Source organism: Sceloporus occidentalis, unplaced genomic scaffold, assembly GCF_023333645.1.
Source record: "Sceloporus occidentalis isolate IW3139 unplaced genomic scaffold, rSceOcc1.0.p SCAF_244, whole genome shotgun sequence".
Lineage (NCBI taxonomy): Eukaryota > Metazoa > Chordata > Lepidosauria > Squamata > Phrynosomatidae > Sceloporus > Sceloporus occidentalis.
In genome coordinates this window covers 343-18,415 of record NW_028317224.1, presented here as the reverse complement: position 1 = coordinate 18,415, position 18,073 = coordinate 343, and the positions used below count along the sequence as shown (strand labels likewise).

The 18,073-nt window shown below is 45.5% G+C and overlaps 27 non-coding genes across 27 annotated transcripts; all 27 read left to right on the top strand.

The window, feature by feature from the left end:
• Positions 1 to 291: 291 nt before the first annotated feature.
• TRNAR-CCU (transfer RNA arginine (anticodon CCU)) lies at positions 292 to 364 on the top strand. The gene has a single exon. It is a non-coding gene; the product is annotated as a tRNA-Arg (tRNA).
• Positions 365 to 724: 360 nt separating this feature from the next.
• Positions 725 to 817, top strand: TRNAI-UAU (transfer RNA isoleucine (anticodon UAU)). Its single transcript is given in 2 exon segments — positions 725 to 762; positions 782 to 817. It is a non-coding gene; the product is annotated as a tRNA-Ile (tRNA).
• A 697-nt stretch (positions 818 to 1,514) lies between these two features.
• TRNAE-CUC (transfer RNA glutamic acid (anticodon CUC)) lies at positions 1,515 to 1,586 on the top strand. Its single transcript has one exon. It is a non-coding gene; the product is annotated as a tRNA-Glu (tRNA).
• Positions 1,587 to 2,273: 687 nt separating this feature from the next.
• On the top strand, positions 2,274 to 2,346 carry TRNAR-UCU (transfer RNA arginine (anticodon UCU)). Its single transcript has one exon. It is a non-coding gene; the product is annotated as a tRNA-Arg (tRNA).
• A 424-nt stretch (positions 2,347 to 2,770) lies between these two features.
• TRNAI-UAU (transfer RNA isoleucine (anticodon UAU)) lies at positions 2,771 to 2,863 on the top strand. The gene is given in 2 exon segments: positions 2,771 to 2,808; positions 2,828 to 2,863. It is a non-coding gene; the product is annotated as a tRNA-Ile (tRNA).
• A 697-nt stretch (positions 2,864 to 3,560) lies between these two features.
• On the top strand, positions 3,561 to 3,632 carry TRNAE-CUC (transfer RNA glutamic acid (anticodon CUC)). Its single transcript has one exon. It is a non-coding gene; the product is annotated as a tRNA-Glu (tRNA).
• A 687-nt stretch (positions 3,633 to 4,319) lies between these two features.
• Positions 4,320 to 4,392, top strand: TRNAR-CCU (transfer RNA arginine (anticodon CCU)). The gene has a single exon. It is a non-coding gene; the product is annotated as a tRNA-Arg (tRNA).
• Positions 4,393 to 4,752: 360 nt separating this feature from the next.
• TRNAI-UAU (transfer RNA isoleucine (anticodon UAU)) lies at positions 4,753 to 4,845 on the top strand. Its single transcript is given in 2 exon segments — positions 4,753 to 4,790; positions 4,810 to 4,845. It is a non-coding gene; the product is annotated as a tRNA-Ile (tRNA).
• A 697-nt stretch (positions 4,846 to 5,542) lies between these two features.
• Positions 5,543 to 5,614, top strand: TRNAE-CUC (transfer RNA glutamic acid (anticodon CUC)). Its single transcript has one exon. It is a non-coding gene; the product is annotated as a tRNA-Glu (tRNA).
• A 687-nt stretch (positions 5,615 to 6,301) lies between these two features.
• Positions 6,302 to 6,374, top strand: TRNAR-UCU (transfer RNA arginine (anticodon UCU)). Its single transcript has one exon. It is a non-coding gene; the product is annotated as a tRNA-Arg (tRNA).
• Positions 6,375 to 6,798: 424 nt separating this feature from the next.
• On the top strand, positions 6,799 to 6,891 carry TRNAI-UAU (transfer RNA isoleucine (anticodon UAU)). The gene is given in 2 exon segments: positions 6,799 to 6,836; positions 6,856 to 6,891. It is a non-coding gene; the product is annotated as a tRNA-Ile (tRNA).
• A 697-nt stretch (positions 6,892 to 7,588) lies between these two features.
• On the top strand, positions 7,589 to 7,660 carry TRNAE-CUC (transfer RNA glutamic acid (anticodon CUC)). The gene has a single exon. It is a non-coding gene; the product is annotated as a tRNA-Glu (tRNA).
• Positions 7,661 to 8,347: 687 nt separating this feature from the next.
• TRNAR-CCU (transfer RNA arginine (anticodon CCU)) lies at positions 8,348 to 8,420 on the top strand. Its single transcript has one exon. It is a non-coding gene; the product is annotated as a tRNA-Arg (tRNA).
• A 360-nt stretch (positions 8,421 to 8,780) lies between these two features.
• On the top strand, positions 8,781 to 8,873 carry TRNAI-UAU (transfer RNA isoleucine (anticodon UAU)). Its single transcript is given in 2 exon segments — positions 8,781 to 8,818; positions 8,838 to 8,873. It is a non-coding gene; the product is annotated as a tRNA-Ile (tRNA).
• A 697-nt stretch (positions 8,874 to 9,570) lies between these two features.
• Positions 9,571 to 9,642, top strand: TRNAE-CUC (transfer RNA glutamic acid (anticodon CUC)). The gene has a single exon. It is a non-coding gene; the product is annotated as a tRNA-Glu (tRNA).
• Positions 9,643 to 10,329: 687 nt separating this feature from the next.
• TRNAR-UCU (transfer RNA arginine (anticodon UCU)) lies at positions 10,330 to 10,402 on the top strand. Its single transcript has one exon. It is a non-coding gene; the product is annotated as a tRNA-Arg (tRNA).
• Positions 10,403 to 10,826: 424 nt separating this feature from the next.
• On the top strand, positions 10,827 to 10,919 carry TRNAI-UAU (transfer RNA isoleucine (anticodon UAU)). The gene is given in 2 exon segments: positions 10,827 to 10,864; positions 10,884 to 10,919. It is a non-coding gene; the product is annotated as a tRNA-Ile (tRNA).
• Positions 10,920 to 11,616: 697 nt separating this feature from the next.
• TRNAE-CUC (transfer RNA glutamic acid (anticodon CUC)) lies at positions 11,617 to 11,688 on the top strand. The gene has a single exon. It is a non-coding gene; the product is annotated as a tRNA-Glu (tRNA).
• A 687-nt stretch (positions 11,689 to 12,375) lies between these two features.
• Positions 12,376 to 12,448, top strand: TRNAR-UCU (transfer RNA arginine (anticodon UCU)). The gene has a single exon. It is a non-coding gene; the product is annotated as a tRNA-Arg (tRNA).
• Positions 12,449 to 12,872: 424 nt separating this feature from the next.
• Positions 12,873 to 12,965, top strand: TRNAI-UAU (transfer RNA isoleucine (anticodon UAU)). The gene is given in 2 exon segments: positions 12,873 to 12,910; positions 12,930 to 12,965. It is a non-coding gene; the product is annotated as a tRNA-Ile (tRNA).
• A 697-nt stretch (positions 12,966 to 13,662) lies between these two features.
• Positions 13,663 to 13,734, top strand: TRNAE-CUC (transfer RNA glutamic acid (anticodon CUC)). Its single transcript has one exon. It is a non-coding gene; the product is annotated as a tRNA-Glu (tRNA).
• A 687-nt stretch (positions 13,735 to 14,421) lies between these two features.
• On the top strand, positions 14,422 to 14,494 carry TRNAR-CCU (transfer RNA arginine (anticodon CCU)). Its single transcript has one exon. It is a non-coding gene; the product is annotated as a tRNA-Arg (tRNA).
• Positions 14,495 to 14,854: 360 nt separating this feature from the next.
• On the top strand, positions 14,855 to 14,947 carry TRNAI-UAU (transfer RNA isoleucine (anticodon UAU)). Its single transcript is given in 2 exon segments — positions 14,855 to 14,892; positions 14,912 to 14,947. It is a non-coding gene; the product is annotated as a tRNA-Ile (tRNA).
• A 697-nt stretch (positions 14,948 to 15,644) lies between these two features.
• Positions 15,645 to 15,716, top strand: TRNAE-CUC (transfer RNA glutamic acid (anticodon CUC)). Its single transcript has one exon. It is a non-coding gene; the product is annotated as a tRNA-Glu (tRNA).
• A 687-nt stretch (positions 15,717 to 16,403) lies between these two features.
• On the top strand, positions 16,404 to 16,476 carry TRNAR-UCU (transfer RNA arginine (anticodon UCU)). The gene has a single exon. It is a non-coding gene; the product is annotated as a tRNA-Arg (tRNA).
• A 424-nt stretch (positions 16,477 to 16,900) lies between these two features.
• On the top strand, positions 16,901 to 16,993 carry TRNAI-UAU (transfer RNA isoleucine (anticodon UAU)). Its single transcript is given in 2 exon segments — positions 16,901 to 16,938; positions 16,958 to 16,993. It is a non-coding gene; the product is annotated as a tRNA-Ile (tRNA).
• A 697-nt stretch (positions 16,994 to 17,690) lies between these two features.
• TRNAE-CUC (transfer RNA glutamic acid (anticodon CUC)) lies at positions 17,691 to 17,762 on the top strand. Its single transcript has one exon. It is a non-coding gene; the product is annotated as a tRNA-Glu (tRNA).
• The last annotated feature ends 311 nt before the right edge of the window (positions 17,763 to 18,073 follow it).

Below are 18,073 nucleotides of genomic sequence, written 5' to 3'. Positions count from 1 at the left end.
TATGCAAACGTCTTGCACATGCTCAGTAGCACTCCCTGTAGAAGTCAACCAGGCAAATCAAGCAGGTGCCAAAGAGGTGATTTTCCAGAGGAACGTCCAGTTTTTGGGGCTCTTTTCAAAAGACATTCCAAAAGTAGTGTTTGCTTGGTTGTTTTTTTTTCTAATTGACTGTTTTATTTTAGCCCAGAGCGATCAGTCGATCTTGTATGTCGGGCAACAAACTAGAGTCATAATGAGGGCTCTATGAACCTAGTTTGCAGCCACCAAAACCTGCCAGTGTTGCTACCAGATACCCCAGTGGCCTAATGGATAAGGCACTGGCCTCCTAAGCCAGGGATTGTGGGTTCAAGTCCCATCTGGGGTGCTCTTAACCGGGCAAGAGACCGGCTCGGCCCGGTGTAACGCTATTTGCGAGACATCTGCCAGTAGGCAAGGTGTTTTTACGCCAGGAATCAATTCCACTCGATATCCATGTCCCAAAACCACCCCTTTAAGCATGGCTCTACAAGCTTGCATGGGAATCAGAAAGCTTTCCGCAAGCCTATTTTGAAAGAAAAAAATAGACAATTGGCTTGTGAACTGAAAAGGCTTCAAGCGAACTTTGGTCAAACTACCTTTCTTAATGTGCAAGAAGCCTTTCATCAATTTTCGCTGTCCCACAGAGGAGCGTTAAGTTTGTAAGTGACAAAACAAGAAAACCGAGTGTAAGGTGACCCAGCATGAAGCTCCAGTGGCGCAATCGGTTAGCGCGCGGTACTTATAAGGCAGTATTTGTTGAGCAATGCCGAGGTTGTGAGTTCAAGCCTCACCTGGAGCACATCCCTTTAAGCTTTCAAGTTTTATTTGAAAGATTTTTTAAGGGATAATGTGCAGGAATATATTTTCTCCAATATTTTCATTAGTAGACGTTAACACGCCTTAACGAAGCACTGACCGCGGTTAAGAACTGCTTGGAGAGTTCATGGTTTCAAACCAACAGACAGCGATTCCCTGGTGGTCTAGTGGGTAGGGTTCGGTGTTCTCACGGCTGCGGCCTGGATTCGATTCCCAGTCAGGGAACGTTTTTAATAAAGTACAGCAAAGATGAGGAGAAATGTTTACATGTTGAGGAGCAGAGAAGTTGGTCCGAATGGTCCCGCGAGCTTTTCGAACAAGTTGAAACGGCTGCGCATCTGGTTTCAAGTTTTAATCCTGACAGGTTAATATTGGAACAAGGAATTTTACAATCTTCAAGGAGTCTCTCTCATTTGGCATGGTGCCAAAAGTTTGGTGCAAAAAGCATAAATGGTGCTAATCTTTAAAACGAGACCAAAATCCCCGCCACTGGATGAAAGACTTAGTGAGCCTCAACATCTGTGGTGTGGAAGTTATTTGAAAGATTTTTAAGGGATAATGTGCAAGGATATATTGTCTCCCACCTTATCAGTAGTAGACGTTAACACGGCTCAATGAAGGACTGATCGGGTTTAAGAACTGCTGGGAGAGCTCATGGCTTCAGAACACTCACCAGCGATTCCCTGGTGGTCTAGTGGCTAGGATTCGGCGCTCTCACCGCCGCGGCCCGGGTTCGATTCCCGGACAGGGAAGGTTTTTAATAAAGCACAACAAAGATCAGGAGAAATGTTTACATAAAAAGGAGCAGAGAAGTTGGTCCGAATGGCCCCGCAAGCTTTTATAACAATTTGAGATGGCTGCACATCTGGTTCCAGGCTTGGGACAGAAAGTTGAAAAGAGCATCACAAGAGTGGTGTTTGCAAGTTATGACACCGTGACAGGAAGCTCAGTCTGGGAGAAAACAGGAGTCCTTCAGTCCAGTCCCCCAAATTGCAGATTGATATTTTAGTGCACGTTAGGGTCCGTTTTGCCTGGACTCCAAATGTATTTGCTGCATGCGTTCTTTGGTTATTGGACTTTGAAAATGAGACCTGTGCCTCCTTGACGTGCTCACCTTGAAGCGTCTATTGAAAACCAGGAAGTCTTAGTATGCAAACGTCTTGCACATGCTCAGTAGCACTCCCTGTAGAAGTCAACCAGGCAAATCAAGCAGGTGCCAAAGAGGTGATTTTCCAGAGGAACGTCCAGTTTTTGGGGCTCTTTTCAAAAGACATTCCAAAAGTAGTGTTTGCTTGGTTGTTTTTTTTTCTAATTGACTGTTTTATTTTAGCCCAGAGCGATCAGTCGATCTTGTATGTCGGGCAACAAACTAGAGTCATAATGAGGGCTCTATGAACCTAGTTTGCAGCCACCAAAACCTGCCAGTGTTGCTACCAGATGCCCCAGTGGCCTAATGGATAAGGCACTGGCCTTCTAAGCCAGGGATTGTGGGTTCGAGTCCCATCTGGGGTGCTCTTAACCGGGCAAGAGACCGGCTTGGCCCGGTGTAACGCTATTTGCGAGACATCTGCCAGTGCTCTTAACCGGGCAAGAGACTGGCTCGGCCCGGTGTAACGCTATTTGCGAGACATCTGCCAGTAGGCAAGGTGTTTTTACGCCAGGAATCAATTCCACTCGATATCCATGTCCCAAAACCACCCCTTTAAGCATGGCTCTACAAGCTTGCATGGGAATCACAAAGCTTTCCACAAGCCTATTTTGAAAGAAAAAAATAGACAATTGGCTTGTGAACTGAAAAGGCTTCAAGCGAACTTTGGTCAAACTACCTTTCTTAATGTGCAAGAAGCCTTTCATCAATTTTCGCTGTCCCACAGAGGAGCGTTAAGTTTGCAATTGACAAAACAAGAAAACCGAGTGTAAGGTGACCCCGCATGAAGCTCCAGTGGCGCAATCGGTTACCGCGCGGTACTTATAAGGCAGTATTTGTTGAGCAATGCCGAGGTTGTGAGTTCAAGCCTCACCTGGAGCACATCCCTTTAAGCTTTCAAGTTTTATTTGAAAGATTTTTTAAGGGATAATGTGCAGGAATATATTTTCTCCAATATTTTCATTAGTAGACGTTAACACGCCTTAACGAAGCACTGACCGCGGTTAAGAACTGCTTGGAGAGTTCATGGTTTCAAACCAACAGACAGCGATTCCCTGGTGGTCTAGTGGGTAGGATTCGGTGTTCTCACGGCTGCGGCCTGGATTCGATTCCCAGTCAGGGAACGTTTTTAATAAAGTACAGCAAAGATGAGGAGAAATGTTTACATGTTGAGGAGCAGAGAAGTTGGTCCGAATGGTCCCGCGAGCTTTTCGAACAAGTTGAAACGGCTGCGCATCTGGTTTCAAGTTTTAATCCTGACAGGTTAATATTGGAACAAGGAATTTTACAATCTTCAAGGAGTCTCTCTCATTTGGCAAGGTGCCAAAAGTTTGGTGCAAAAAGCATAAATGGTGCTAATCTTTAAAACGAGACCAAAATCCCCGCCACTGGATGAAAGACTTAGTGAGCCTCAACATCTGTGGTGTGGAAGTTATTTGAAAGATTTTTAAGGGATAATGTGCAAGGATATATTGTCTCCCACCTTATCAGTAGTAGACGTTAACACGGCTCAATGAAGGACTGATCGGGTTTAAGAACTGCTGGGAGAGCTCATGGCTTCAGGACACTCACCAGCAATTCCCTGGTGGTCTAGTGGCTAGGATTCGGCGCTCTCACCGCCGCGGCCCGGGTTCGATTCCCGGTCAGGGAAGGTTTTTAATAAAGCACAACAAAGATCAGGAGAAATGTTTACATAAAAAGGAGCAGAGAAGTTGGTCCGAATGGCCCCGCAAGCTTTTATAACAATTTGAGATGGCTGCACATCTGGTTCCAGGCTTGGGACAGAAAGTTGAAAAGAGCATCACAAGAGTGGTGTTTGCAAGTTATGACACCGTGACAGGAAGCTCAGTCTGGGAGAAAACAGGAGTCCTTCAGTCCAGTTCCCCAAATTGCAGATTGATATTTTAGTGCACGTTAGGGTCCGTTTTGCCTGGACTCCAAATGTATTTGCTGCATGCGTTCTTTGGTTATTGGACTTTGAAAATGAGACCTGTGCCTCCTTGATGTGCTCACCTTGAAGCGTCTATTGAAAACCAGGAAGTCTTAGTATGCAAACGTCTTGCACATGCTCAGTAGCACTCCCTGTAGAAGTCAACCAGGCAAATCAAGCAGGTGCCAAAGAGGTGATTTTCCAGAGGAACGTCCAGTTTTTGGGGCTCTTTTCAAAAGACATTCCAAAAGTAGTGTTTGCTTGGTTGTTTTTTTTTCTAATTGACTGTTTTATTTTAGCCCAGAGCGATCAGTCGATCTTGTATGTCGGGCAACAAACTAGAGTCATAATGAGGGCTCTATGAACCTAGTTTGCAGCCACCAAAACCTGCCAGTGTTGCTACCAGATACCCCAGTGGCCTAATGGATAAGGCACTGGCCTCCTAAGCCAGGGATTGTGGGTTCAAGTCCCATCTGGGGTGCTCTTAACCGGGCAAGAGACCGGCTCGGCCCGGTGTAACGCTATTTGCGAGACATCTGCCAGTAGGCAAGGTGTTTTTACGCCAGGAATCAATTCCACTCGATATCCATGTCCCAAAACCACCCCTTTAAGCATGGCTCTACAAGCTTGCATGGGAATCAGAAAGCTTTCCACAAGCCTATTTTGAAAGAAAAAAATAGACAATTGGCTTGTGAACTGAAAAGGCTTCAAGCGAACTTTGGTCAAACTACCTTTCTTAATGTGCAAGAAGCCTTTCATCAATTTTCGCTGTCCCACAGAGGAGCGTTAAGTTTGTAAGTGACAAAACAAGAAAACCGAGTGTAAGGTGACCCAGCATGAAGCTCCAGTGGCGCAATCGGTTAGCGCGCGGTACTTATAAGGCAGTATTTGTTGAGCAATGCCGAGGTTGTGAGTTCAAGCCTCACCTGGAGCACATCCCTTTAAGCTTTCAAGTTTTATTTGAAAGATTTTTTAAGGGATAATGTGCAGGAATATATTTTCTCCAATATTTTCATTAGTAGACGTTAACACGCCTTAACGAAGCACTGACCGCGGTTAAGAACTGCTTGGAGAGTTCATGGTTTCAAACCAACAGACAGCGATTCCCTGGTGGTCTAGTGGGTAGGGTTCGGTGTTCTCACGGCTGCGGCCTGGATTCGATTCCCAGTCAGGGAACGTTTTTAATAAAGTACAGCAAAGATGAGGAGAAATGTTTACATGTTGAGGAGCAGAGAAGTTGGTCCGAATGGTCCCGCGAGCTTTTCGAACAAGTTGAAACGGCTGCGCATCTGGTTTCAAGTTTTAATCCTGACAGGTTAATATTGGAACAAGGAATTTTACAATCTTCAAGGAGTCTCTCTCATTTGGCATGGTGCCAAAAGTTTGGTGCAAAAAGCATAAATGGTGCTAATCTTTAAAACGAGACCAAAATCCCCGCCACTGGATGAAAGACTTAGTGAGCCTCAACATCTGTGGTGTGGAAGTTATTTGAAAGATTTTTAAGGGATAATGTGCAAGGATATATTGTCTCCCACCTTATCAGTAGTAGACGTTAACACGGCTCAATGAAGGACTGATCGGGTTTAAGAACTGCTGGGAGAGCTCATGGCTTCAGAACACTCACCAGCGATTCCCTGGTGGTCTAGTGGCTAGGATTCGGCGCTCTCACCGCCGCGGCCCGGGTTCGATTCCCGGACAGGGAAGGTTTTTAATAAAGCACAACAAAGATCAGGAGAAATGTTTACATAAAAAGGAGCAGAGAAGTTGGTCCGAATGGCCCCGCAAGCTTTTATAACAATTTGAGATGGCTGCACATCTGGTTCCAGGCTTGGGACAGAAAGTTGAAAAGAGCATCACAAGAGTGGTGTTTGCAAGTTATGACACCGTGACAGGAAGCTCAGTCTGGGAGAAAACAGGAGTCCTTCAGTCCAGTCCCCCAAATTGCAGATTGATATTTTAGTGCACGTTAGGGTCCGTTTTGCCTGGACTCCAAATGTATTTGCTGCATGCGTTCTTTGGTTATTGGACTTTGAAAATGAGACCTGTGCCTCCTTGACGTGCTCACCTTGAAGCGTCTATTGAAAACCAGGAAGTCTTAGTATGCAAACGTCTTGCACATGCTCAGTAGCACTCCCTGTAGAAGTCAACCAGGCAAATCAAGCAGGTGCCAAAGAGGTGATTTTCCAGAGGAACGTCCAGTTTTTGGGGCTCTTTTCAAAAGACATTCCAAAAGTAGTGTTTGCTTGGTTGTTTTTTTTTCTAATTGACTGTTTTATTTTAGCCCAGAGCGATCAGTCGATCTTGTATGTCGGGCAACAAACTAGAGTCATAATGAGGGCTCTATGAACCTAGTTTGCAGCCACCAAAACCTGCCAGTGTTGCTACCAGATGCCCCAGTGGCCTAATGGATAAGGCACTGGCCTTCTAAGCCAGGGATTGTGGGTTCGAGTCCCATCTGGGGTGCTCTTAACCGGGCAAGAGACCGGCTTGGCCCGGTGTAACGCTATTTGCGAGACATCTGCCAGTGCTCTTAACCGGGCAAGAGACTGGCTCGGCCCGGTGTAACGCTATTTGCGAGACATCTGCCAGTAGGCAAGGTGTTTTTACGCCAGGAATCAATTCCACTCGATATCCATGTCCCAAAACCACCCCTTTAAGCATGGCTCTACAAGCTTGCATGGGAATCACAAAGCTTTCCACAAGCCTATTTTGAAAGAAAAAAATAGACAATTGGCTTGTGAACTGAAAAGGCTTCAAGCGAACTTTGGTCAAACTACCTTTCTTAATGTGCAAGAAGCCTTTCATCAATTTTCGCTGTCCCACAGAGGAGCGTTAAGTTTGCAATTGACAAAACAAGAAAACCGAGTGTAAGGTGACCCCGCATGAAGCTCCAGTGGCGCAATCGGTTACCGCGCGGTACTTATAAGGCAGTATTTGTTGAGCAATGCCGAGGTTGTGAGTTCAAGCCTCACCTGGAGCACATCCCTTTAAGCTTTCAAGTTTTATTTGAAAGATTTTTTAAGGGATAATGTGCAGGAATATATTTTCTCCAATATTTTCATTAGTAGACGTTAACACGCCTTAACGAAGCACTGACCGCGGTTAAGAACTGCTTGGAGAGTTCATGGTTTCAAACCAACAGACAGCGATTCCCTGGTGGTCTAGTGGGTAGGATTCGGTGTTCTCACGGCTGCGGCCTGGATTCGATTCCCAGTCAGGGAACGTTTTTAATAAAGTACAGCAAAGATGAGGAGAAATGTTTACATGTTGAGGAGCAGAGAAGTTGGTCCGAATGGTCCCGCGAGCTTTTCGAACAAGTTGAAACGGCTGCGCATCTGGTTTCAAGTTTTAATCCTGACAGGTTAATATTGGAACAAGGAATTTTACAATCTTCAAGGAGTCTCTCTCATTTGGCAAGGTGCCAAAAGTTTGGTGCAAAAAGCATAAATGGTGCTAATCTTTAAAACGAGACCAAAATCCCCGCCACTGGATGAAAGACTTAGTGAGCCTCAACATCTGTGGTGTGGAAGTTATTTGAAAGATTTTTAAGGGATAATGTGCAAGGATATATTGTCTCCCACCTTATCAGTAGTAGACGTTAACACGGCTCAATGAAGGACTGATCGGGTTTAAGAACTGCTGGGAGAGCTCATGGCTTCAGGACACTCACCAGCGATTCCCTGGTGGTCTAGTGGCTAGGATTCGGCGCTCTCACCGCCGCGGCCCGGGTTCGATTCCCGGTCAGGGAAGGTTTTTAATAAAGCACAACAAAGATCAGGAGAAATGTTTACATAAAAAGGAGCAGAGAAGTTGGTCCGAATGGCCCCGCAAGCTTTTATAACAATTTGAGATGGCTGCACATCTGGTTCCAGGCTTGGGACAGAAAGTTGAAAAGAGCATCACAAGAGTGGTGTTTGCAAGTTATGACACCGTGACAGGAAGCTCAGTCTGGGAGAAAACAGGAGTCCTTCAGTCCAGTCCCCCAAATTGCAGATTGATATTTTAGTGCACGTTAGGGTCCGTTTTGCCTGGACTCCAAATGTATTTGCTGCATGCGTTCTTTGGTTATTGGACTTTGAAAATGAGACCTGTGCCTCCTTGATGTGCTCACCTTGAAGCGTCTATTGAAAACCAGGAAGTCTTAGTATGCAAACGTCTTGCACATGCTCAGTAGCACTCCCTGTAGAAGTCAACCAGGCAAATCAAGCAGGTGCCAAAGAGGTGATTTTCCAGAGGAACGTCCAGTTTTTGGGGCTCTTTTCAAAAGACATTCCAAAAGTAGTGTTTGCTTGGTTGTTTTTTTTTCTAATTGACTGTTTTATTTTAGCCCAGAGCGATCAGTCGATCTTGTATGTCGGGCAACAAACTAGAGTCATAATGAGGGCTCTATGAACCTAGTTTGCAGCCACCAAAACCTGCCAGTGTTACTACCAGATGCCCCAGTGGCCTAATGGATAAGGCACTGGCCTCCTAAGCCAGGGATTGTGGGTTCGAGTCCCATCTGGGGTGCTCTTAACTGGGCAAGAGACCGGCTCGGCCCGGTGTAACGCTATTTGCGAGACATCTGCCAGTAGGCAAGGTGTTTTTACGCCAGGAATCAATTCCACTCGATATCCATGTCCCAAAACCACCCCTTTAAGCATGGCTCTACAAGCTTGCATGGGAATCAGAAAGCTTTCCACAAGCCTATTTTGAAAGAAAAAAATAGACAATTGGCTTGTGAACTGAAAAGGCTTCAAGCGAACTTTGGTCAAACTACCTTTCTTAATGTGCAAGAAGCCTTTCATCAATTTTCGCTGTCCCACAGAGGAGCGTTAAGTTTGTAAGTGACAAAACAAGAAAACCGAGTGTAAGGTGACCCAGCATGAAGCTCCAGTGGCGCAATCGGTTAGTGCGCGGTACTTATAAGGCAGTATTTGTTGAGCAATGCCGAGGTTGTGAGTTCAAGCCTCACCTGGAGCACATCCCTTTAAGCTTTCAAGTTTTATTTGAAAGATTTTTTAAGGGATAATGTGCAGGAATATATTTTCTCCAATATTTTCATTAGTAGACGTTAACACGCCTTAACGAAGCACTGACCGCGGTTAAGAACTGCTTGGAGAGTTCATGGTTTCAAACCAACAGACAGCGATTCCCTGGTGGTCTAGTGGGTAGGGTTCGGTGTTCTCACGGCTGCGGCCTGGATTCGATTCCCAGTCAGGGAACGTTTTTAATAAAGTACAGCAAAGATGAGGAGAAATGTTTACATGTTGAGGAGCAGAGAAGTTGGTCCGAATGGTCCCGCGAGCTTTTCGAACAAGTTGAAACGGCTGCGCATCTGGTTTCAAGTTTTAATCCTGACAGGTTAATATTGGAACAAGGAATTTTACAATCTTCAAGGAGTCTCTCTCATTTGGCATGGTGCCAAAAGTTTGGTGCAAAAAGCATAAATGGTGCTAATCTTTAAAACGAGACCAAAATCCCCGCCACTGGATGAAAGACTTAGTGAGCCTCAACATCTGTGGTGTGGAAGTTATTTGAAAGATTTTTAAGGGATAATGTGCAAGGATATATTGTCTCCCACCTTATCAGTAGTAGACGTTAACACGGCTCAATGAAGGACTGATCGGGTTTAAGAACTGCTGGGAGAGCTCATGGCTTCAGAACACTCACCAGCGATTCCCTGGTGGTCTAGTGGCTAGGATTCGGCGCTCTCACCGCCGCGGCCCGGGTTCGATTCCCGGACAGGGAAGGTTTTTAATAAAGCACAACAAAGATCAGGAGAAATGTTTACATAAAAAGGAGCAGAGAAGTTGGTCCGAATGGCCCCGCAAGCTTTTATAACAATTTGAGATGGCTGCACATCTGGTTCCAGGCTTGGGACAGAAAGTTGAAAAGAGCATCACAAGAGTGGTGTTTGCAAGTTATGACACCGTGACAGGAAGCTCAGTCTGGGAGAAAACAGGAGTCCTTCAGTCCAGTCCCCCAAATTGCAGATTGATATTTTAGTGCACGTTAGGGTCCGTTTTGCCTGGACTCCAAATGTATTTGCTGCATGCGTTCTTTGGTTATTGGACTTTGAAAATGAGACCTGTGCCTCCTTGACGTGCTCACCTTGAAGCGTCTATTGAAAACCAGGAAGTCTTAGTATGCAAACGTCTTGCACATGCTCAGTAGCACTCCCTGTAGAAGTCAACCAGGCAAATCAAGCAGGTGCCAAAGAGGTGATTTTCCAGAGGAACGTCCAGTTTTTGGGGCTCTTTTCAAAAGACATTCCAAAAGTAGTGTTTGCTTGGTTGTTTTTTTTTCTAATTGACTGTTTTATTTTAGCCCAGAGCGATCAGTCGATCTTGTATGTCGGGCAACAAACTAGAGTCATAATGAGGGCTCTATGAACCTAGTTTGCAGCCACCAAAACCTGCCAGTGTTGCTACCAGATGCCCCAGTGGCCTAATGGATAAGGCACTGGCCTTCTAAGCCAGGGATTGTGGGTTCGAGTCCCATCTGGGGTGCTCTTAACCGGGCAAGAGACCGGCTTGGCCCGGTGTAACGCTATTTGCGAGACATCTGCCAGTGCTCTTAACCGGGCAAGAGACTGGCTCGGCCCGGTGTAACGCTATTTGCGAGACATCTGCCAGTAGGCAAGGTGTTTTTACGCCAGGAATCAATTCCACTCGATATCCATGTCCCAAAACCACCCCTTTAAGCATGGCTCTACAAGCTTGCATGGGAATCACAAAGCTTTCCACAAGCCTATTTTGAAAGAAAAAAATAGACAATTGGCTTGTGAACTGAAAAGGCTTCAAGCGAACTTTGGTCAAACTACCTTTCTTAATGTGCAAGAAGCCTTTCATCAATTTTCGCTGTCCCACAGAGGAGCGTTAAGTTTGCAAGTGACAAAACAAGAAAACCGAGTGTAAGGTGACCCACCATGAAGCTCCAGTGGCGCAATCGGTTAGCGCGCGGTACTTATAAGGCAGTATTTGTTGAGCAATGCCGAGGTTGTGAGTTCAAGCCTCACCTGGAGCACATCCCTTTAAGCTTTCAAGTTTTATTTGAAAAATTTTTTAAGGGATAATGTGCAGGAATATATTTTCTCCAATATTTTCATTAGTAGACGTTAACACGCCTTAACGAAGCACTGACCGCGGTTAAGAACTGCTTGGAGAGTTCATGGTTTCAAACCAACAGACAGCGATTCCCTGGTGGTCTAGTGGGTAGGATTCGGTGTTCTCACGGCTGCGGCCTGGATTCGATTCCCAGTCAGGGAACGTTTTTAATAAAGTACAGCAAAGATGAGGAGAAATGTTTACATGTTGAGGAGCAGAGAAGTTGGTCCGAATGGTCCCGCAAGCTTTTCGAACAAGTTGAAACGGCTGCGCATCTGGTTTCAAGTTTTAATCCTGACAGGTTAATATTGGAACAAGGAATTTTACAATCTTCAAGGAGTCTCTCTCATTTGGCATGGTGCCAAAAGTTTGGTGCAAAAAGCATAAATGGTGCTAATCTTTAAAACGAGACCAAAATCCCCGCCACTGGATGAAAGACTTAGTGAGCCTCAACATCTGTGGTGTGGAAGTTATTTGAAAGATTTTTAAGGGATAATGTGCAAGGATATATTGTCTCCCACCTTATCAGTAGTAGACGTTAACACGGCTCAATGAAGGACTGATCGGGTTTAAGAACTGCTGGGAGAGCTCATGGCTTCAGAACACTCACCAGCGATTCCCTGGTGGTCTAGTGGCTAGGATTCGGCGCTCTCACCGCCGCGGCCCGGGTTCGATTCCCGGTCAGGGAAGGTTTTTAATAAAGCACAACAAAGATCAGGAGAAATGTTTACATAAAAAGGAGCAGAGAAGTTGGTCCGAATGGCCCCGCAAGCTTTTATAACAATTTGAGATGGCTGCACATCTGGTTCCAGGCTTGGGACAGAAAGTTGAAAAGAGCATCACAAGAGTGGTGTTTGCAAGTTATGACACCGTGACAGGAAGCTCAGTCTGGGAGAAAACAGGAGTCCTTCAGTCCAGTCCCCCAAATTGCAGATTGATATTTTAGTGCACGTTAGGGTCCGTTTTGCCTGGACTCCAAATGTATTTGCTGCATGCGTTCTTTGGTTATTGGACTTTGAAAATGAGACCTGTGCCTCCTTGACGTGCTCACCTTGAAGCGTCTATTGAAAACCAGGAAGTCTTAGTATGCAAACGTCTTGCACATGCTCAGTAGCACTCCCTGTAGAAGTCAACCAGGCAAATCAAGCAGGTGCCAAAGAGGTGATTTTCCAGAGGAACGTCCAGTTTTTGGGGCTCTTTTCAAAAGACATTCCAAAAGTAGTGTTTGCTTGGTTGTTTTTTTTTCTAATTGACTGTTTTATTTTAGCCCAGAGCGATCAGTCGATCTTGTATGTCGGGCAACAAACTAGAGTCATAATGAGGGCTCTATGAACCTAGTTTGCAGCCACCAAAACCTGCCAGTGTTGCTACCAGATGCCCCAGTGGCCTAATGGATAAGGCACTGGCCTTCTAAGCCAGGGATTGTGGGTTCGAGTCCCATCTGGGGTGCTCTTAACCGGGCAAGAGACCGGCTTGGCCCGGTGTAACGCTATTTGCGAGACATCTGCCAGTGCTCTTAACCGGGCAAGAGACTGGCTCGGCCCGGTGTAACGCTATTTGCGAGACATCTGCCAGTAGGCAAGGTGTTTTTACGCCAGGAATCAATTCCACTCGATATCCATGTCCCAAAACCACCCCTTTAAGCATGGCTCTACAAGCTTGCATGGGAATCACAAAGCTTTCCACAAGCCTATTTTGAAAGAAAAAAATAGACAATTGGCTTGTGAACTGAAAAGGCTTCAAGCGAACTTTGGTCAAACTACCTTTCTTAATGTGCAAGAAGCCTTTCATCAATTTTCGCTGTCCCACAGAGGAGCGTTAAGTTTGCAAGTGACAAAACAAGAAAACCGAGTGTAAGGTGACCCACCATGAAGCTCCAGTGGCGCAATCGGTTAGCGCGCGGTACTTATAAGGCAGTATTTGTTGAGCAATGCCGAGGTTGTGAGTTCAAGCCTCACCTGGAGCACATCCCTTTAAGCTTTCAAGTTTTATTTGAAAAATTTTTTAAGGGATAATGTGCAGGAATATATTTTCTCCAATATTTTCATTAGTAGACGTTAACACGCCTTAACGAAGCACTGACCGCGGTTAAGAACTGCTTGGAGAGTTCATGGTTTCAAACCAACAGACAGCGATTCCCTGGTGGTCTAGTGGGTAGGATTCGGTGTTCTCACGGCTGCGGCCTGGATTCGATTCCCAGTCAGGGAACGTTTTTAATAAAGTACAGCAAAGATGAGGAGAAATGTTTACATGTTGAGGAGCAGAGAAGTTGGTCCGAATGGTCCCGCAAGCTTTTCGAACAAGTTGAAACGGCTGCGCATCTGGTTTCAAGTTTTAATCCTGACAGGTTAATATTGGAACAAGGAATTTTACAATCTTCAAGGAGTCTCTCTCATTTGGCATGGTGCCAAAAGTTTGGTGCAAAAAGCATAAATGGTGCTAATCTTTAAAACGAGACCAAAATCCCCGCCACTGGATGAAAGACTTAGTGAGCCTCAACATCTGTGGTGTGGAAGTTATTTGAAAGATTTTTAAGGGATAATGTGCAAGGATATATTGTCTCCCACCTTATCAGTAGTAGACGTTAACACGGCTCAATGAAGGACTGATCGGGTTTAAGAACTGCTGGGAGAGCTCATGGCTTCAGGACACTCACCAGCAATTCCCTGGTGGTCTAGTGGCTAGGATTCGGCGCTCTCACCGCCGCGGCCCGGGTTCGATTCCCGGTCAGGGAAGGTTTTTAATAAAGCACAACAAAGATCAGGAGAAATGTTTACATAAAAAGGAGCAGAGAAGTTGGTCCGAATGGCCCCGCAAGCTTTTATAACAATTTGAGATGGCTGCACATCTGGTTCCAGGCTTGGGACAGAAAGTTGAAAAGAGCATCACAAGAGTGGTGTTTGCAAGTTATGACACCGTGACAGGAAGCTCAGTCTGGGAGAAAACAGGAGTCCTTCAGTCCAGTTCCCCAAATTGCAGATTGATATTTTAGTGCACGTTAGGGTCCGTTTTGCCTGGACTCCAAATGTATTTGCTGCATGCGTTCTTTGGTTATTGGACTTTGAAAATGAGACCTGTGCCTCCTTGATGTGCTCACCTTGAAGCGTCTATTGAAAACCAGGAAGTCTTAGTATGCAAACGTCTTGCACATGCTCAGTAGCACTCCCTGTAGAAGTCAACCAGGCAAATCAAGCAGGTGCCAAAGAGGTGATTTTCCAGAGGAACGTCCAGTTTTTGGGGCTCTTTTCAAAAGACATTCCAAAAGTAGTGTTTGCTTGGTTGTTTTTTTTTCTAATTGACTGTTTTATTTTAGCCCAGAGCGATCAGTCGATCTTGTATGTCGGGCAACAAACTAGAGTCATAATGAGGGCTCTATGAACCTAGTTTGCAGCCACCAAAACCTGCCAGTGTTGCTACCAGATACCCCAGTGGCCTAATGGATAAGGCACTGGCCTCCTAAGCCAGGGATTGTGGGTTCAAGTCCCATCTGGGGTGCTCTTAACCGGGCAAGAGACCGGCTCGGCCCGGTGTAACGCTATTTGCGAGACATCTGCCAGTAGGCAAGGTGTTTTTACGCCAGGAATCAATTCCACTCGATATCCATGTCCCAAAACCACCCCTTTAAGCATGGCTCTACAAGCTTGCATGGGAATCAGAAAGCTTTCCACAAGCCTATTTTGAAAGAAAAAAATAGACAATTGGCTTGTGAACTGAAAAGGCTTCAAGCGAACTTTGGTCAAACTACCTTTCTTAATGTGCAAGAAGCCTTTCATCAATTTTCGCTGTCCCACAGAGGAGCGTTAAGTTTGTAAGTGACAAAACAAGAAAACCGAGTGTAAGGTGACCCAGCATGAAGCTCCAGTGGCGCAATCGGTTAGCGCGCGGTACTTATAAGGCAGTATTTGTTGAGCAATGCCGAGGTTGTGAGTTCAAGCCTCACCTGGAGCACATCCCTTTAAGCTTTCAAGTTTTATTTGAAAGATTTTTTAAGGGATAATGTGCAGGAATATATTTTCTCCAATATTTTCATTAGTAGACGTTAACACGCCTTAACGAAGCACTGACCGCGGTTAAGAACTGCTTGGAGAGTTCATGGTTTCAAACCAACAGACAGCGATTCCCTGGTGGTCTAGTGGGTAGGGTTCGGTGTTCTCACGGCTGCGGCCTGGATTCGATTCCCAGTCAGGGAACGTTTTTAATAAAGTACAGCAAAGATGAGGAGAAATGTTTACATGTTGAGGAGCAGAGAAGTTGGTCCGAATGGTCCCGCGAGCTTTTCGAACAAGTTGAAACGGCTGCGCATCTGGTTTCAAGTTTTAATCCTGACAGGTTAATATTGGAACAAGGAATTTTACAATCTTCAAGGAGTCTCTCTCATTTGGCATGGTGCCAAAAGTTTGGTGCAAAAAGCATAAATGGTGCTAATCTTTAAAACGAGACCAAAATCCCCGCCACTGGATGAAAGACTTAGTGAGCCTCACATCTGTGGTGTGGAAGTTATTTGAAAGATTTTTAAGGGATAATGTGCAAGGATATATTGTCTCCCACCTTATTCAGTAGTAGACGTTAACACGGCTCAATGAAGGACTGATCGGGTTTAAGAACTGCTGGGAGAGCTCATGGCTTCAGAACACTCACCAGCGATTCCCTGGTGGTCTAGTGGCTAGGATTCGGCGCTCTCACCGCCGCGGCCCGGGTTCGATTCCCGGACAGGGAAGGTTTTTAATAAAGCACAACAAAGATCAGGAGAAATGTTTACATAAAAAGGAGCAGAGAAGTTGGTCCGAATGGCCCCGCAAGCTTTTATAACAATTTGAGATGGCTGCACATCTGGTTCCAGGCTTGGGACAGAAAGTTGAAAAGAGCATCACAAGAGTGGTGTTTGCAAGTTATGACACCGTGACAGGAAGCTCAGTCTGGGAGAAAACAGGAGTCCTTCAGTCCAGTCCCCCAAATTGCAGATTGATATTTTAGTGCACGTTAGGGTCCGTTTTGCCTGGACTCCAAATGTATTTGCTGCATGCGTTCTTTGGTTATTGGACTTTGAAAATGAGACCTGTGCCTCCTTGACGTGCTCACCTTGAAGCGTCTATTGAAAACCAGGAAGTCTTAGTATGCAAACGTCTTGCACATGCTCAGTAGCACTCCCTGTAGAAGTCAACCAGGCAAATCAAGCAGGTGCCAAAGAGGTGATTTTCCAGAGGAACGTCCAGTTTTTGGGGCTCTTTTCAAAAGACATTCCAAAAGTAGTGTTTGCTTGGTTGTTTTTTTTTCTAATTGACTGTTTTATTTTAGCCCAGAGCGATCAGTCGATCTTGTATGTCGGGCAACAAACTAGAGTCATAATGAGGGCTCTATGAACCTAGTTTGCAGCCACCAAAACCTGCCAGTGTTGCTACCAGATGCCCCAGTGGCCTAATGGATAAGGCACTGGCCTTCTAAGCCAGGGATTGTGGGTTCGAGTCCCATCTGGGGTGCTCTTAACCGGGCAAGAGACCGGCTTGGCCCGGTGTAACGCTATTTGCGAGACATCTGCCAGTGCTCTTAACCGGGCAAGAGACTGGCTCGGCCCGGTGTAACGCTATTTGCGAGACATCTGCCAGTAGGCAAGGTGTTTTTACGCCAGGAATCAATTCCACTCGATATCCATGTCCCAAAACCACCCCTTTAAGCATGGCTCTACAAGCTTGCATGGGAATCACAAAGCTTTCCACAAGCCTATTTTGAAAGAAAAAAATAGACAATTGGCTTGTGAACTGAAAAGGCTTCAAGCGAACTTTGGTCAAACTACCTTTCTTAATGTGCAAGAAGCCTTTCATCAATTTTCGCTGTCCCACAGAGGAGCGTTAAGTTTGCAATTGACAAAACAAGAAAACCGAGTGTAAGGTGACCCCGCATGAAGCTCCAGTGGCGCAATCGGTTACCGCGCGGTACTTATAAGGCAGTATTTGTTGAGCAATGCCGAGGTTGTGAGTTCAAGCCTCACCTGGAGCACATCCCTTTAAGCTTTCAAGTTTTATTTGAAAGATTTTTTAAGGGATAATGTGCAGGAATATATTTTCTCCAATATTTTCATTAGTAGACGTTAACACGCCTTAACGAAGCACTGACCGCGGTTAAGAACTGCTTGGAGAGTTCATGGTTTCAAACCAACAGACAGCGATTCCCTGGTGGTCTAGTGGGTAGGATTCGGTGTTCTCACGGCTGCGGCCTGGATTCGATTCCCAGTCAGGGAACGTTTTTAATAAAGTACAGCAAAGATGAGGAGAAATGTTTACATGTTGAGGAGCAGAGAAGTTGGTCCGAATGGTCCCGCGAGCTTTTCGAACAAGTTGAAACGGCTGCGCATCTGGTTTCAAGTTTTAATCCTGACAGGTTAATATTGGAACAAGGAATTTTACAATCTTCAAGGAGTCTCTCTCATTTGGCAAGGTGCCAAAAGTTTGGTGCAAAAAGCATAAATGGTGCTAATCTTTAAAACGAGACCAAAATCCCCGCCACTGGATGAAAGACTTAGTGAGCCTCAACATCTGTGGTGTGGAAGTTATTTGAAAGATTTTTAAGGGATAATGTGCAAGGATATATTGTCTCCCACCTTATCAGTAGTAGACGTTAACACGGCTCAATGAAGGACTGATCGGGTTTAAGAACTGCTGGGAGAGCTCATGGCTTCAGGACACTCACCAGCGATTCCCTGGTGGTCTAGTGGCTAGGATTCGGCGCTCTCACCGCCGCGGCCCGGGTTCGATTCCCGGTCAGGGAAGGTTTTTAATAAAGCACAACAAAGATCAGGAGAAATGTTTACATAAAAAGGAGCAGAGAAGTTGGTCCGAATGGCCCCGCAAGCTTTTATAACAATTTGAGATGGCTGCACATCTGGTTCCAGGCTTGGGACAGAAAGTTGAAAAGAGCATCACAAGAGTGGTGTTTGCAAGTTATGACACCGTGACAGGAAGCTCAGTCTGGGAGAAAACAGGAGTCCTTCAGTCCAGTCCCCCAAATTGCAGATTGATATTTTAGTGCACGTTAGGGTCCGTTTTGCCTGGACTCCAAATGTATTTGCTGCATGCGTTC